Raw genomic sequence first — 17,785 nt, 5'->3', positions numbered from 1 at the left:
AAGAGGATCTTTAGTTCTTCTTCACATTCTGCCATAAGGGTGGTGTCATCTGCATATCTGAGGTTATTGATATTTCTCCTGGCAATCTTGATTCCAGCTTGTGCTTCTTCCAGCCCAGCGTTTCTCATGATGTACTCTGCATAGAAGTTAAACAAGCAGGGTGACAATATACAGCCTTGACGTACTCCTTTTCCTATTTGGAACAAGTCTGTTGTTCCATGTCCAGTTCTAACTGTTGCTTCCTGACCTGCATATAGGTTTCTCAAGAGGCGGGTCAGGTGGTCTGGTATTCCCATCTCTTTCAGAATTTTCCACAGTTTATTGTGATCCACACAGTCAAAGGCTTTGGCATAGTCAATAAAACAGAAATAGATGTTTTTCTAGAACTCTCTTGCTTTTTCAATGATCCAACCGATGTTGGCAATTTGATCTCTGGTTCCTCTACCTTTTAAAAAACCAGCTTGAACATCTGGAAGTTCACAGTTCACGTATTGCTGAAGCCTGGCTTGGAGAATTTTAAGCATCACTTTACTAGCGTGTGAGATGAGTGCAATTATGTGGTAGTTTGAGCATTCTTTGGCATTGCCTTTCTCTGGGATTGGAATGAAAACGGACCTTTTCCAGCCCTATGGCCATTGCTGAGTTTTCCAAATTTCCAAATTATTAAGTATAGTTGTGAGTTATTGACTGGGTCCCCTTGGTGTCCTGTGACTGATTGTAGTAAAGAATGAATTGCTTTTAATTATTTACTTTGAGTAGATGTTTCTTTGAGAGAGACTGTGTGGGGACTCGACCATGTGGGTTCCCAGTTTTAATCTGGGACACACAACCTATGATTGCAAACTGTGCTATTTGGTAGGAAGAAAAACTGCAGGGAAATCTAAGAGTGCAGGCAAGGGTCCCTGGTCTGGCCTGTGGGGTCAAGGAAGCTCTATGAGGAAGTCGTATTTGAGCTGAATCTGAAAGTTGAGTTTTGGCTACCTGGGTGATAAGTATGGGGGTTGAGGGGGAGGTTTACTCCAGTAGAGGCAACAATGTGTGCAAAGGCAGTGAGGACAGGGTACAGCAGGGCTTTGAAAAATTGCAAGATGATGCAGAGCCAGAGCACTGATGGTGAGGGAGAGGCTAGTGCCAGAGAGGGGTAAGTAGACATGTTAGAACTTGGCAACAATCCCTGAAGCAAGATGGGCTTCCCAGGTGGCATAGTGGGAATCCACCAGCCAATGCAGGAGACGTCAGAGACATGGGTTCGACCCTTGGATCAGGAAGATCCCCTGGAGTAGGAAATGGCAACCCACTCCAGTATTTTTGCCCGGGAAATCCAAAGGACAGAGGAGCCTGGTGAGCTAGTCTATGGAGTCACAAAAAGTCCGACACAACTGAGCACTCACACCTTCCTTCATGCCTTCACACCTGAAGAAACAGTGAAAGAGAGCCAGGTTTGAAAGGTTCGTTTAGATTTATGACAAGCCCAGACAGCAATTAAAAAGCAGACATCATTTTGCCAACAAAGGTCTGTCTAGTCAAAGCTATGGTTTTTCCAGTAGTCATGTATGGATGTGAGAGTTGGACCATAAAGAAAGCTGAGCACTGAAGAATTGATGCTTTCGAATTGTGGTGCTGGAGAAGACTTGAGAGTCCCTGGGACTGCAAGGAGATCAAACCAATCAATCCTAAAGGAATCAACCCTGAATTTTCATTGGAAGGACTGATGCTGAAATTGAAGCTCCAATACTCTTTCCACCTGATGCAAAGAGCCAACTTACTGGAAAAGAGTCTGATGCTGGGAAAGATTGAGGGCAGGAGGAGAAAGGGACAACAGAGGATGAAACAGTTGGATGTCATCACCAACTCAATGGGCATGAATTTGAGCAAAGTCCAGGAGATAGTGAGGAGCAGGGAAGCCTGGTGTGCTGCAGCACTTGGGGCCACAAAGAGTCAGACACAGCTTAGTGACTGAACAACAATCTTTCATAGATAAGTATGGTCCTTTCCTCCAGGTATAGGGAAGGTACCTCTCACATGAGAGTCTTATGACCTACTTTGGGGAAAAATCAGAAAATCCTTCCTGTACCAGCGATTTCTCAAATTCCTTAGCTTGAAATATTCCATATGCCAAGTTTCCATTTTTGGGAATATTGAAACTCATCGATAGGAATGTGGACTCCAGAGCCAGGCTGGCTGGATTTGAATACAGTTTCATCTCTTTCATTAGTTACATTCTTTTGGGAAAGTGATGACCTCTTTGTGCCTCACTTTTTCTCATCTGTAAAGTGGGATTAATACCACTTACCATATACAGGGTTGTGTGAGGATCAAATGAGTTAACATATGAATATGTGTTATTATTGTTACCAGATGACTTTTGAGATGGACATTCATGTATGAGTAAGATTCTGTGGTGGGGGAGGCATGTGAGTGGTGGAAGCAGTATTTAAAAAGGATGTAGATGGGAAAGTGGCTGGTGCTTAGAAAGCTAAAAGTTTTCCAGTTTGGTTGAGTCGGAGGGTTCATGACAGGGACAAAAGACACAGAAGCTAGAATATTTGGACACTATCATATAAGATGCCCAGCTGATGAATGTCTACCTAAGGAGAGTACAGAATTTCTGAAGGCTTTTGAGCAGGGATATAATAAGACTAGTGTTCTGTTTGGGGGAAAAGTCATCTGGCAGTCACTAGTATAAATTGTCGCTGAGAAACCTTCTTGCTGAAAATTTTTTTCTTAAGGAGATTCTCATACTGGTAAGCAAGTATACTGACCAGCTGAAAAAATATGCCTGTTTATTTGGCAATCATATTTCTCAGGGTAAATTAATATAATCTATGGTTCATAAATCAGTTCACTCATGTATTCATCTATCGACATGCTTATTACTTTAAAATGCATTTCCTTCAAGATGGATCTAAGAACACTTATAAACACGTGCAATACAGCAGTAAATAAATCAGAAATGAACATCAAAAACTATACGGGGGAAATAGAAAGGCAATTATCTACAATCAGGATCTAGAATAAGATGGTAAATTCAACTGATCATTACATTAGCTCTAGCTTCCTAAAAGCCCAGGCATAAAAGGAATCTGAATTGTGCAGTTCTTTAGGCCTAATGAAAGAAATTTTATTAGGTTTTTAGGTAAGTCAAGCCTTTTCTTCCTGGAGTCTAATAGAAAATTCACATATCTTTTGAGTGAAGAGCAGGTTTTAAATGATGAAAAAGCAGACTTCATATAGTCATTCTAATGACTTCTTGGCATGAACAATCCCTCACAGCCTTATAATTCCTCTGAATTGCTAGAGAATATTTTCTGAATTTACACACTCAAAGACTTGACAAGAAGCATCATGGGTGTTTGTCATACACAGAAAGATGCTGAAGGTGAGTAGCAATGGGAAGGATATGTTTTACATTTCACAAAAGACGAAGTCCAGAAAGTGTTTTCACCACAGAAATATTCTGACTAGATTTCCATTTTTATAGAAAAGTAGGTTATTTCAACTTAATTTTAAAATATGAGCTATTTTACAAGGTTAACAGGCAGCATTCAGAATGGGAGAAAATAATAGCAAATGAAGCAACTGACAAAGAATTAATCTCCAAAATATACAAGCAGCTCGTGCAGCTCAATACCAGAAAAATGAACAACCCAATCAAAAAGTGGGCCAGAACTAAACTGATATTTCTCCAAAGAAGATACAGATGGCTAATAAACACATGAAAAGATGCTCAACATCACTCATTATCAGAGAAATGCAAATCAAAACCACAATGAGATACCACCTCACACTGGTCAGAATGGCTGCCATCAAAATGTCTACAAACAATAAATGCTGGAGAGGGTGTGGAGGAAGGGGAACCCTTTTACACTGTTGGTGGGAATGCAAACTAGTATAGCTACTATGGAAAATAGTGTGGAGATTCCTTAAAAAACTGGAAATAGAATTGCCATACAACCCAGCAATTCCACTGCTGGGCATACACACTGAGGAAACCAGAATTGAAAGAGACACGTGTACCCCAATGTTCATCACAACACTGTTTATAATAGCCAGGACATGGAAGCAACCTAGATGTCCATCAGCAGATGAATGGATAAGGAAGTTGTGGTATATATACACAATGGAGTATTACTCAGCTATAAAAAAAGAATGCATTTGAGTCAGTTCTAACGAGGTGGATGAAGCTGGAGCCTATTACACAGAGTGAAGTAAATCAGAAAGAGAAACACCAGTACAGTATATTAATGCATATATATGGAAGTTAGAAAGATAGTAACAACAACCCTATATGCAAGACAGGAAAAGAGACACAGATGTAAAGAACAGACTTTTGGACTCTGTGGGAGAAGGCAAGGGTGGGACGATCTGAGAGAACAGCACTGAAACATGTATATTATCATATGTAAAATAGATGACTGGTGCAAGTTTGATGCATGAAACAGGGCACTTAAAGCCAGTACTCTGGGACAATCCAGAGGGATGGGGTGGGGAGGGAGGTGGAAGGGGGATTCAGGATGGTGGGACACATGTGCATGCATGGTTGATTCATGTGGATGTATGGCAAAAACCACCACAATATTGTAAAGTGATTAGCCTCCAATTAAAATACATTTTAAAAATATGAGCTATTTTAAAATATAGAAATGTACAGAAACTAATAATGAATATCCATATTTCTGCTACCAATATCTAGCAAGTATTTCTATTTCTATATTTTCATATTTGAATTTTTTAAGAAATAAAACTTTAGAGCGATTTAAAGTCTCTTTTTATCCCTTCTGAACCCAGTTGGCTCCTATCTTCCTAGAGTCAACCAGTATCATGAAGTTGGTGTGTAACCTTTCCATCTGCATCTTTCTAGTTTTACTACAGAGGTATGTACAATGAACAATATATGATACTGATTGGTATCAAACTGTAGGAATTATCCTGCAACATTTTCAGCCATTATTTTGTGTTTGAAATTTAGTCATCAACTTCTAAATACAGATGTAGTCCATTCATTATTCTACCGTGGGGGGGAAAATATGTATATAATCTTGATTCCCAGTTATTGCACATATGAGCTGCTTCCAATTCTTTATTATTATAAATAATGCTGCACTGAACATCCTTATACATGTCTCCTTGAGCACCCTTGCAAGTTTCTCTTGGCAGTATACTTAGAAATGGAATTGCTAGACCATGAGTTATAAATGTCTTTATTAGATAGTGTCAACTTGCTCTCTGAATTGACTGAACTGATTGATATCACCACCAGCAGAATATAAGAGTTCCTAATATGTGGTATTGCCATACATTTTTCCTAATAAATATGATGTGTGAAACAGTATCTCACTGTTTTGATTTCCAGGATTACTGGTAAAGGATTTTATCTTTTCAAATGCTTTTTGGCCATTCAGGTGTGCTTTTCTGTGAGCTGGCTTACCAAATCCTTCACCCATTTTCACAACTGGTCATTTCTTTCCCCTACTGATTTGCATGAGCACCATATGTGGTCTTCTTATAATCTACATTTGGATTATGTAAGTTTTAAATATATTCCGTCTGTGACTTATTTTCAAAAAAGATCCATATTTCCTATCTTTTATTAGATAAACATAATCCTCCTTTTGGTAGTTTCATAACTTGAGAGAATAACTAAAGTTCAGGATGACCCATTAAACGGGGCAAAGGAAATAAACCTGCCTGCAGGACCAGCTACACACAGCAGCCTTGGAGAGAGGCCTAGAGGGCTAGAGCACGTGGGGATGAAACAAGTTGCCAGTCCAGGTTTGATGCACGATACTGGATGCTTGGGGCTAGTGCACTGGGACGACCCAGAGGGATGGTATGGGGAGGGAGGAGGGAAGAGGGTTCAGGATGGGGAACACATGTATACCTGTGGCGGATCCATTTTGATATTTGGCAAAACTAGTACAATTTTGTAAAGACTGGGACGACCCAGAGGGATGGAATGGGGAGGGAGGAGGGAGGAGGGTTCAGGATGGGGAACACATGTAAACCTGTGGCGGATTCATTTTGATATTTGGCAAATCTAATACAGTTATGTAAAGTTTAAAAATAAAATAAAATTTAAAAAAAAAATAAAAAAAATAAATAAATAAATAAAAATAAAAATAAAATTAAATTAAAAAAAAAATAAAAAATAAAATTCCTTCTCACCAGCCTGAAAAGAAATTGCTGAAAAATACACCCTCGGACATTGAAGAATACCTGAAACTGTTTTTCCAAATTGTATTATGACCTAGAGAACATGGGGAAAAAAGTTGTTTTTTGAAAGTTTGTGGCCCAGATTAGAAGGACACAAGCTTCATTTTCCAGAAAGCTTGCACTTGCGTGTGTTCCTGCATGCTAAGTCGCTTCAGTCAGTCCGACTCTCACCTTTCCTCAATAACAGGATGTGCCATAGAGAAGGTGTGTTTACATTCACCTGTGACAGTGCCCTGGCTCGATTTCACTTCCTTTGACTAATATCCCTGAATTCACTCTTCTAAAACACTTTGCATCTCTTTCCAACAATTATCAGTTGATAACTGGACAGGGGGAAAAAAAAAAAGACCTAAATAATAAAAATGACAAAATTCCCAGGGACAGATTTAGCAAGAAACACCCAGATGTACTTTACTGAGGCATATACAAGATTTTATTTACTAGAGAGAAACACTGTGTTTCTGTATAAGGACAGTCATTATTAAAAAAACATCAGGCAAGCCCAAATCAGTTAACACCAAAACATCAGTTAACCCCAAAAGAGTTTCAAAGAATAGCAAGGAGAGATAAGAAAGCCTTCCTCAGTGATCAATGCAAAGAAATAGAGGAAAACAATAGAATGGGAAAGACTAGAGGTCTCTTCAAGAAAACTAGTGCTACCAAGGGAACATTTCATGCAAAGATGGGCACAATAAAGGACAGAAATGGTATGGACCTAACAGAAGAAGATATTGACAAGAGGTGACAAGAATACCCAGAAGAACTATATAAAACAGATCTTCATGACCTAGATAACCACAATGGTGTGATCACTCACCTAGAGCCAGACATCCTGGAATGTGAAGACAAGTGGGCCTTAGGAAGCATCACTACCAACAAAGCCAGTGGAGGTGATGGAATCCCAGTTGAGCTATTTCAAATTCTAAAAGATGATGCTGTGAAAGTGCTGCACTCAATATACCAGCAAATTTGGAAAACTCAGCAGTGGCCACAGGACTGGAAAAGGTCAGTTTTCATTCCAATCCCAAAGAAAGGCAATGCCAAAGAATACTCACACTACGACACAATTGCACTCATCTCACATGTTTACAAAGTAATGCCAACATCCCTTCAGTTCAGTTCAGTCGCTCAGTTGTGTCCAACTCTCTGCAACGCCAGGCGTCCCTGTCCATCACCAACTCCCAGAGTCTACCCAAACTCATGTCCATTGAGTCAGTGATGCCATCCAGCCATCTCATCCTCTGTCGTCCCCTTCTCCTCCTGCCCCCAATCCCTCCCAGCATCAGGGTCTTTTCCAATGAGTCAACTCTTTGTATGAGGTGGCCAAAGTATTGGAGTTTCAGCTTCAGCATCAGTCCTTCCAATGAACACCCAGGACTGATCTCCTTTAGAATGGACTGGTTGGATCTCCTTGCAGTCCAAGGGCCTCTCAAGAGTCTTCTCCAACACTACAGTTCAAAAGCATCAATTCTTCAGCGCTCAGCCTTCTTCACAGTCCAACTCTCCCATCCATACATGACGTCTAACATCCCTTGGATCATCAAAAAAGCAAGATGACACCACCCTTATGGCAGAAAGCAAAGAAGAACTAAAGGGTCTCTTGATGAAAGTGAAAGAGAGTGAAAAAGTTGGCTTAAAATTCAACATTCAGAAAACTAAGATCATGGCATCCGGTCCCATCACTTCATGGCAAATAGATGGGGAAACAATGGAAACATTGATAGACTTTATTGGGGGGGAGCTCCAAAACCATTGCAGATGGTGACTGCAGCCATGAAATTACGATGCTTGCTCCTTGGAAGAAAAGCTATGACCAACTAGACAGCACATTGAAAAGCAGAGACAGCTGAGCCTCGGTTCTCCGACCATGCCCACTGGAGCCTGTTTGCACTGACTGACCAGAGTCTGCGAATTCAATGCTCTGAGCCATCTGGACCGCCTTGATCCCAGCTTTCTATCCTTTGAAAACACTAAGAATAATGTCCCTGCATCAGTTTTTACTGGAGCCAATCACCTGTCCTGCCTGGAACAGGGATCATACCCAGATCACACTTAGCCCCAATGATCATGAAGTCCACATCTGTAAGAAGAATGGGGGCCAGTGGGTGAAAGCTCATGAACTCAAGGAACACAACAGACACATCACAGGTATTGACTCGACTCCTAAGAGTGACCGCATCGTCACTTGTGGAGCCAACCGGAACACCTACGTCTAGAGTCAGAAGGATGGTGTCTCAAAGCCAACCCTGGTGAACCTGAGAATTAACCAGGCGGCCACTTTCCTCAAGTGGTCCCCGCTAGAAAGCAAATTTGCTGTGGGCAGCGGAGCACAACTCATCTCCATTTATTACTTTGAGTCTGAAAATGCCTGGTGGGTGAGCAAGCACATTAAAAAGCCCATCCGCTCCACGGTCCTCAGCTTGGATTGGCATCCCAACAACGTCTTGCTGGCAGCGGGATCCTGTGACTTCAAATGCAGAGTGTTTTCTACCTACATTAAAGAAGTGGATGAGAAGCCAGCCAGCGCGCCCTGGGGCAGCAAGATGCCTTTTGGTCAGCTGATGTCAGCGTTTGGTGGCAGTGGCACGGGTGGCTGGGTGCAAAGGGTCAGCTTCTCGGCAAACGGCAGCCTGCCGAGTCAGCCCGCCTGGCCTAAGTTAGCCACGACAGCACCGTCTGTTGCTGACGCCTCAAAAAGTGTGCAGGTCTCAACTCTGAAGACGGAGTTCCTGCCCCTCCTGAGTGTGTCATTCATCTCAGAGAACAGTTTCGAGGCTGCTGGCCACGATTGCTGTCCCATGCTTAACTACGATGACCGCGGCTGCTTGACCTTCATCTCCAAGCTGGACATTCCCAAACTGAGCATCCAGCGCAACGTGTCGGCCATGGAGCACTTTCGCAATATGGACAAGCGGGCCACGATGGAGGACTGCACCACGGCCCTGGAGACGCTGCACCAGAACAGTATTACTCAAGTGTCTATTTATGAGGTAGACAAGCAAGACTGTCGCAAATTTTGCACTACAGGCATTGACGAAGCCATGACCATTTGGGATTTTAAGAATGTGAAAGCTGAACGAGCCTCCAGATCCAGCATGAGGATGGACAGGCTGCGGCAGCGAAGCTCCGCCATTTGCATGGGAAGGGAGCCAGACGCCAGGAAACACTGAAGAAGCACATGGTGCAAACCTTGCAGTGTGTTTTGTTTGAATATAATTGGTGAAACTGTTGGTTTTTTAAAGCAACAGTGATTTTGGTTTTGTTTTGGGGGTTGTTTTGTAATATTGTCAACACTAACTTAAAGGAAGGGGTGAGGAGGCATGTAAATTGTCTGCTAAAAATATTAAATAAAAACACTGACTATGTTAAAAAAAAAAAAAAAAAAGCAGAGACATTACTTTGCCAACAAAAGTCTGTCTAGTCAAAGCTATGGTTTTCCAGTAGTCACGTATGGATGTGAGAGTTGGACTATAAAGAAAGCTGAGCCCCGAAGAATTGATGCTTTTGAACTGTGATGTTGGAGAAGACTCTTGAGAGTCCCTTGGACTGCAAGGAGATCCAACCAGTCCATCCTAAAGGAGATCAGTCCTGAATATTCACTGGAAGGACTGATGATGAAGCTGAAGCTCTAATACTTTGGCCACCTGATGCAAATAATTGACTCATTGGAAAAGATCCTTATGCTGGGAAAGATTGAAGGTGGGAGAGTAAGGGGACAACAGAGGATGAGATAGTTGGATGGTATCACTGACTCAATGGACACAAGTTTGAGCAAACTCTGGGAGTTGGTGATGGACAGGGAAGCCTGGTGTGCTGCAGCCCATGGGGTCTCAAAGAGTCAGACACAAGTGAGTGACTGAACTGAACCCCAAATCAATATATGGATGCTTAACATAATTACCCGGAGACGGCAATGGCACCCCACTCCAGTACTCTTGCTTGGAAAATCCCATGGATGGAGGAGCCTGGTGGGCTGCAGTCCATGGGGTTGCTAAGAGTCGGACACGACTGAGTGACTTCACTTTAACTTTTCACTTTCATGCATTGGAGAAGGAAATGGCAACCCACTCCAGTGTTCTTGCCTGGAGAATCCCAGGGACGGGGGAGCCTGGTAGGCTGCCATCTACAGGGTCGCACAGAGTTGGACACAACTGAAGCAACTTAGCAGCAGCAGCAGCAACATAATTACCAGTACTAATTTATCTGAAAAGTGAACTAGTAAGAATGGCCAGAAAACTTCCAAAAACACAAGTAATCAATTATATCTGTCTTGCCAGATCTTTAAATGTGCAAAACTGGGGCTAAAATGCAAAGTCCAAAAGCATATAAAAAAACATTAAATGATGAATCTGACTTTTGAAATCAGTTCAAAAGGGATAGACAGTTCAATATAGGATGTGAATAACCATGTAACCAATATAAAATTAAATTATTACTTCACATCATATGCCAGAATAAATTCCAGATGAATTAAAGAGTTAATTATTTTTTTTAAAATGAAGCCATTTTCTAAAGAATATAGAGTTGGTTATGTATATATCCTTGGGAGTGCAAGTGGCCTTTCTTAGAAAAGCTAGAGAACATAATAGAAAAATCAATAGAAATGATTACAAAGGTTCTTCATGATCATAATGATGATGACAATGATAAAGATGAAAGAAGAATTAAAATCATATTTTTAATATGCAAATAAGTGTTCTGCTAAAAGAATGCATTCTGAAGGTTGACAGTTATAACATTGGGGGAGAAATGGGAGAATTTTCAATTTGTACATTTTAAAAAAGAAGAAAACATGGTAGAACAATGGGTCATTTTTACTTTTCTTTCTCTGTATCTTCTGGGTTTTAATTTTTCTATAATAAACACACACTTCTAATCTGTTCATCAGAAAAAAAAAATCTTTTCCAAGCAATGCTAAAGCTTTAAAGTAGGCTAAAGGCTAAAGTATAACTCTAAAAAAGAAATACTCTTAAAAATCAATTTTAAAAAGCCAGTTATTCCAATTGAAAAATAGGCAAAGGACAGTAGTATAAAAAACAGTTCATAAAGGGTGTAAAAATGGCCAATAGACATAATAAAATATATTTAATTTCACTAGTAATCAAAGAAATATACATTAAAATAATCCTGAGATCTCATAGTGGTCTGTGAAATTGACAAAGATGAAAGAGAACAAGAATGCTCAGAGCTGGTAAGGGTTTGAGGGAACAAGGTCGGAGGCAGTGTGAGTGTTGCTGCAAGACAGAGAGTGGGGTGCAAGAGGATGGTCACATTCCAGGTCACATCCAAGTCCCTGGGACAGTCGCCAAGTATGGGTTCTTGTCTCTGCACAGGAAAGAATTCAAGAGCAAGCCACGGTAAAGTGAAAATAGGTTTATTCAGGGAGAAATACACTCCACAGAGTGTAGGCCACTTCAGAAGGCAAGAGAGGCACAGGAGACCTGAAAGGCCCATGGGTAAGGGGTTGCCTTTAATTAATTATACATTATTCCATAAAATGTATTTTCTTGCCTTTATTTCATGTTTATTTCTACAATGGTGACCACCTCATATGTTGTTATAATGAAGATTCTTACTTAACTTGCATTCTATTGATAGCAAATACTTGATGGATTAAAATTAAAATGTAATTTCATTCAAAGGGTGCACAATTTGTATACATTTTTCATTTTAAAAGTACATTACTGGAAACAAAAAAATTTGTTATGTACTTTTATTTATATTTTTAAAAGTTACTTTTCATCTAAGATACTTAAAAGCAGATACTAAATTGAAAGGGAAATACAAATTATAACAAATAGCTAACAATTTTTAAAAAGCATTTAAATATATCTGGATTTTGAAAAATATTTTATAAATTAATTCAGTCACATTTAATACTTTTATAAAAATAAAACCATTTGCAGTTCTAATACTAAATGTACATTGTTTCCAATGTAAGAATTAATATCTTACTTTCATTCATGTTATACCTAGCCTGCAGGTTATTAAATTTTTTGGTCTCAAGACTCCTTAAGCTACTGAAAGTTGTTGAGGACTCCAAAAAGCCTTTATGTTAGATTTAACATTGGGAAGTTTTTAAAACACAAGAATATATAAGCACAAATTCCATTAGCTCCCAGAACACTGATGACATTATATGTCTTGCAACCTCTAGAAAACTCCACTGTATACTCTAGAAAGCATGAGAATGAAAAGGGCAAATAAAGTCTTAGTAGTATTAAGAAAAAATAACATGATCTCTAAACCCTGAAAAGGTGTCTGGGACTTCAGGGGTTCCCAGAGCCACTGATCTATATAGTATAAATTTAAGAGTAAGGTGAATCATCTGAGAGGTGAACACCTCTCCCTCCATAAATTGGAATCTGAAGAGAAGCAAAAAAATGGGCACTTGACATCACTACTAAATGATTCCTCACTCTGCAAGGATCTATTTATTGTATTAGCACTATCTGACAGGAAGACTGACAAGTTCATTTGTCTTTTCTCTTAAGCACTTCCTCCATTTGCCCTCGGCCCTGAAGAGTGTTAGTTCCTAGAGCTGAACCAGCTCTCTGCCACATCCTGAGTGCTACTCTGGCTCTTCTCATCCCTGGCCAGTGACTTTTCAGTATCTTCTAACTTGCAATTTAGGTCTATTCTGGAGTTTCCCCTTTCTCAGGATGGTGCTGCTGCTGCTGCTAAGTCGCTTCAGTCGTGTCCGACTCTGTGCGACCCCATAGACGGCAGCCCACCAGGCTCCCCCGTCCCTGGGATTCTCCAGGCAGGAACACCGAAGTGGGTTGTCATTTCCTTCTCCAATGTGGCTATCCTAAACTCCCAGGGGTTATATAAAATACTGAGTGGGATCCTTAGGGGAGGAAAGTAGGTCCTCTCTGGGATCTTTCTATAGCAGCCACACGCTAGGTAACCTGAGTTAGTTTAGTTCTTGGTACACTACCCATGGGTCTCACTTCTGGAAATGCTAAAAGCCCATCTACATATGGGTTTGCATCCTGCTGCCCCTCAGCACATGGGGCTGGTGATGTCTCCAAGACTGCAGCAGTGACCGCCTCCCTTCACGGGCAGCGGCCTCCCACCCCCTTCTGCTGCCTGGTCCTTCACTTGGACTGGAGCAGACCTGCTCCTTCTCTTTCTTCTGAATTAACTTCCTTACCTGAAAAATCTTCTGGATCCCCTTCCATCCCCACACCAGATGGGGTCTCTAGTCTCCTCCCGCTTAGCTCTTCCATGCCACTGTCCTGCTGGCCTTCCCCCCACACACCTCAAAACAGGGCAGGAGTTGTCTCTAGTCTTGGATCCCTCAAACATCAGGAAACATTTGGTCACATCACCCTCTGCACAGGGCTCATTTCAGCATATAGGGGCATAGTACAAGGACTTTAGGGGCTTCCTTGATGGCTCAGCAGTGAAGAATCCACCTGTATCGCAGGAGCCACAGGTGACATGGATTCGATCCCTATGTTGAGAAGATACCCTGAAGGAGGGCATGGCAAGTATTCTTGCCTGGAGAAATACATGGACAGAGGAGCCTGGTGGGCTACAGTCCCTGGGGTTGCAAAGAGCCCAACATGACTAAGCAAGTTGGTACTCACACACAAGGACTTTATGCTAATTTTACACTTCTCCTCAACCGCAAACTCTTCTCCCTCTCTTAGTCTCAGAGCTGTTTATCAGGTTTAGTGGTAGGGCTGATGAGGTACCTGCTTTACTTATACCCTCTTGGCAAACCTCTCCAGGCTTACACCCGAGTCCTCGGGGTTTGCCCTAAATGGGTAAAGTTGCTTTTCTCTTTGCCTCTCTACTCTGTTTCTTGCAAGTCTCCAGAGGAGCAAGTACAAGCCCCACGTTTCTGAGTCAGGTAGGAGAGTAGTCCAGGAACGAATATTGATTCCTCATAATTATTCTGCCACCTATACCTTACTCACTAGATTTTGCTAGTCAGTAAGTAGCACTGTTAAATGTTCAAATAATTACTTTTTACTCATGAACACAGATCAACAAAGGATCTTTTTTCAAAAGGAAAAGGATCCTTAGTAGTTCGGGGTGCAGTCATTGAGGTCATTTTAACTATTCTGCCATCGTGGCATAGGATCGAGGTCCCCAGGCCACACCGAAGTAGGACGCATGTGCACAGTGCTGGCTGTGGCCCCCCGGGTGGAGCTGTAGGGCTTGTTGCTTTAATAAGCCCCGCCACCACTAAGTTGTTCAGCCATCCAACCCGATCTGGTCTCCCTCCAAGTCTTCTTATCCTCCTCACCTTGCAATTGCTCTCTGCTGAGCTCAGCTACTTCCCCAAGCCTTTTTCAAAGGCCCTCTTACATGTGCACCCCCCTAGTTTTTCACACTAAGGACTACTTCAAAGGCTGGCAGCCCTGGGAAGGGAGGCCTGACAATAAAAGAAATCCCAACTGGAGAAAGGTTTGCTTTGGCAGCTGCCTGATTGTTCTGTAGGTGGGGAGGCGCCTGCTCCAACCTCTGCAGCTCACTTGCCCTCACAGCTCATTACAGATGTTTTCTTTTGGTCTGGTTCCCTTCTGGGCCTCTGAGCCCCCACTTCTAGCAGGCTTATGTAAATTTTCGTGAGGCCTCAGCTGCTCCTGCCTCCATTGATCCCTTTATCTGCTGCCAACAGGAGACTTTCTTAATCTTGCTCTGAGCCACACTCAGGAGGGGAGAGGCTCAAACACTCCAAAGGTGGGGCCCGTTGCTATTTGGTTCTGCAGCTTATTCCAAGGCCACAAGGCTTAGAAGGAATGCGTTGAACAACCCTTCTACCAGAAAGCCTGCTCCATCATGTGTTTCCTCCAAGAACCCCTTGTGGGCCTCCATAGAAATCCTGAACTTCAGCAAGAATTATTATTTCTTTGTGCAGGGCTTGCACTATATATATTTTTAAATCACCCAGCAAACCAAGCTAATCACTGACTGAATTCACCTTAGTAGTAGTTGTGCATTGTTAGTTACTCAGTCTTGTCTGACTCTCTGCAACCCCATGGACTGTAACCCACCAGGCTCCTTTGTCCCTGGGATTCTCCAGGCAAGAATACTGGAGTGGGTTGCCATTCCCTTCTCAGGGGATTTTTCCTGACCCAGGGATCAAACCCAGGTCTCCTGCATTGCAGGCAGATTCCTTATGGTCTGAACCACCAGGGAAGTTCCTTTACTGATATCCAATTGAGGACCCCTGCCTGACTTGCTTAAACTACGAATTCTTGACTCAACTGAAATAATTTTGACCTTCTCTTGCAGTGCTGCTTTATTTCAAATGTCTTTGAAAAGGTCTGAACCCTAAAGGCCAGAAAACAGTCCACACAGCTCCAAGGATATGTGCATGGACATGTATGACACCCTGGGGGGGGGTCTCTGTCCTTCAGGTAAACTCCAGCATCTGGCCAAGTTAAGTATTGAGTCCTTCTCTTGATGGAGTCAGAAGGGATTTGATTTAGGTCATACCTGAATGGTCTAGTGGTTTTCCCTACTTTCTTCAATTTCAGTCGGAATTTGGCAATAAGGAGTTCATGATCTGAGCCATAGTCAGCTCCTGGTCTTGTTTTTGTTGACTATATAGAGCTTCTCCATCTTTGGCTGCAAAGAACATAATCAATCTGATTTTGGTGTTGGCCATCTAGTGATGTCCATGTGTAGAGTCTTCTCTTGGGTTGTTGGAAGAGGGTGTTTGCTATGACCAGTGTGTTCTCTTGGCAAAACTATATTAGCTGTTGTTCTACTTCATTCCATACTCCAAGGCCAGATTTGCCTGTTACTCCAGGTGTTTCTTGACTTCCTACTTTTGCATTCTAGTCCCCTATAATGAAAAGGACATCTTTTTTGGGTGTTAGTTCTAAAAGGTCTTGTAGGTCTTCATAGAACCATTCAACTTCAGCTTCTTCAGCATTACTGGTTGGGTCATAGACTTGGATTACTGTGATATTGAATGGTTTGCCTTGGAAACGAACAGAGATCATTCTGTCGTTTTTGAGATTACATCCAAGTACTGCATTTCAAATTCTTTTGTTGACCATGATGGCTACTGCATTTCTCCTAAGGGATCCCTGCCCACAGTAGTAGATATAATGGTCATCTGAGTTAAATTCACCCATTCCAGTCCATTTTAGTTTGCTGATTCCTAGAATGTTGATGTTCACTCTTGCCATCTCCTGTTTGACCACTTCCAATTTGCCTTGATTCATGGACCTGACATTCCAGGTTCCTATGCAATATTGCTCTTTACAGCATCGGACCTTGCTTCTATCACCAGTCACATCCACAGCTGGGTATCGTTTTTGCTTTGGCTCCATCCCTTCATTCTTTCTGGAGTTATTTTTCCACTGATCTCCAGTAGCATATTGGGCACTTATTGACCTGGGGAATTCCTCTTTCAGTATCCCACCATTTTGCCTTTTCATACTGTTCATGAGGTTCTCAAGGCAAGAATACTGAAGTGGTTTGCCATTCCCTTCTCCAGTGGACCACATTCTGTCAGACCTCTCCACCATGACCCGCCCGTCTTGGGTGGCCCCACACCGCATGGCTTTGTTTCATTGAGTTAGACAAGGCTGTGGTCCATGTAATCAGATTGGCTAGTTTTTTGTGATTATGGTTTCAGTGTGTCTGCCCTCTGATACCCTCTTGCAACACCTATCGTCTTACTTGGGTTTCTCTTACCTTGGACATGGGGTATCTCTTCACGGCTGCTCCAGCCAAGCGCAGCCGCTGCTTCTTACCCTGGACGAGGGGTATCTCCTCACAGCCAGCCCTCCTGACCTCCTGATCAAATCCCTTATGATTATACAGTGGAAGTGAGAAATAGATTTAAGGGACTAGACTTGATAGACAGAGTGCCTGATGAACTATGGACAGAGGTTCGTGACAATGTACAGGAGACAGGGATCAAGACCATCCCCAAGAAAAAGAAATGCAAAAAAGCAAAATGGCTGTCTGAGGAGGCCTTACAAATACCTGTGAAAAGAATAGAAATGAAAAGCAAAGCAGAAAAGGAAAAATAAAAGCATCTGAATGCAGAGTTCCAAAGAATAGTAAGGAGAGATAAGAAAGCCTTCCTCAGTGATCAATGCAAAGAAAAAGAGGAAAACAGCAGAATGGGAAAGACTAGAGATCTCTTCAAGAAAATTAAAGCTACCAAGGGAACATTTCATGCAAAGATGGGCACAATAAAGGACAGAAATGGTATGGACCTAACAAAAGCAGAAGATACTAAGAAGCGGTGGCAAGAATACACAGAACTGTACAAAAAAGATCTTCACAACCCAGATAATCACGATGGTGAGATCACTCACCTAGAGCTAGACATCCTGGAATGTGAAGTCTAGTGGGCCTTAGAAAGCATCACTGCGAACAAAGCTAGTAGAGGTGATGGAATTCCAGTTGAGCTATTTCAAATCCTGAAAGATGATGCTGTGAAAGTGCTGCACTCAATCTTCCAGCAAATTTGGAAAACTCAGCAGTGGCCACAGGACTGGAAAAGGTCAGTTTTCATTCCAATCCCAAAGAAAGGCAATGCCAAAGAATGTTCACACCACCACACAATTGCACTCATCTCACACGCTAG

General features: G+C 42.0%; 1 pseudogene; it reads left to right on the top strand.

The window, feature by feature from the left end:
• The first annotated feature begins 1,088 nt into the window (after positions 1 to 1,088).
• On the top strand, positions 1,089 to 9,383 carry LOC102410556 (annotated as a pseudogene).
• The last annotated feature ends 8,402 nt before the right edge of the window (positions 9,384 to 17,785 follow it).

Source organism: Bubalus bubalis, chromosome 7 (assembly GCF_019923935.1).
Source record: "Bubalus bubalis isolate 160015118507 breed Murrah chromosome 7, NDDB_SH_1, whole genome shotgun sequence".
NCBI classification, from domain to species: domain Eukaryota; kingdom Metazoa; phylum Chordata; class Mammalia; order Artiodactyla; family Bovidae; genus Bubalus; species Bubalus bubalis.
Note: the sequence above shows the minus strand (reverse complement) of the source record. Positions and strands in the feature narration are given on the sequence as shown.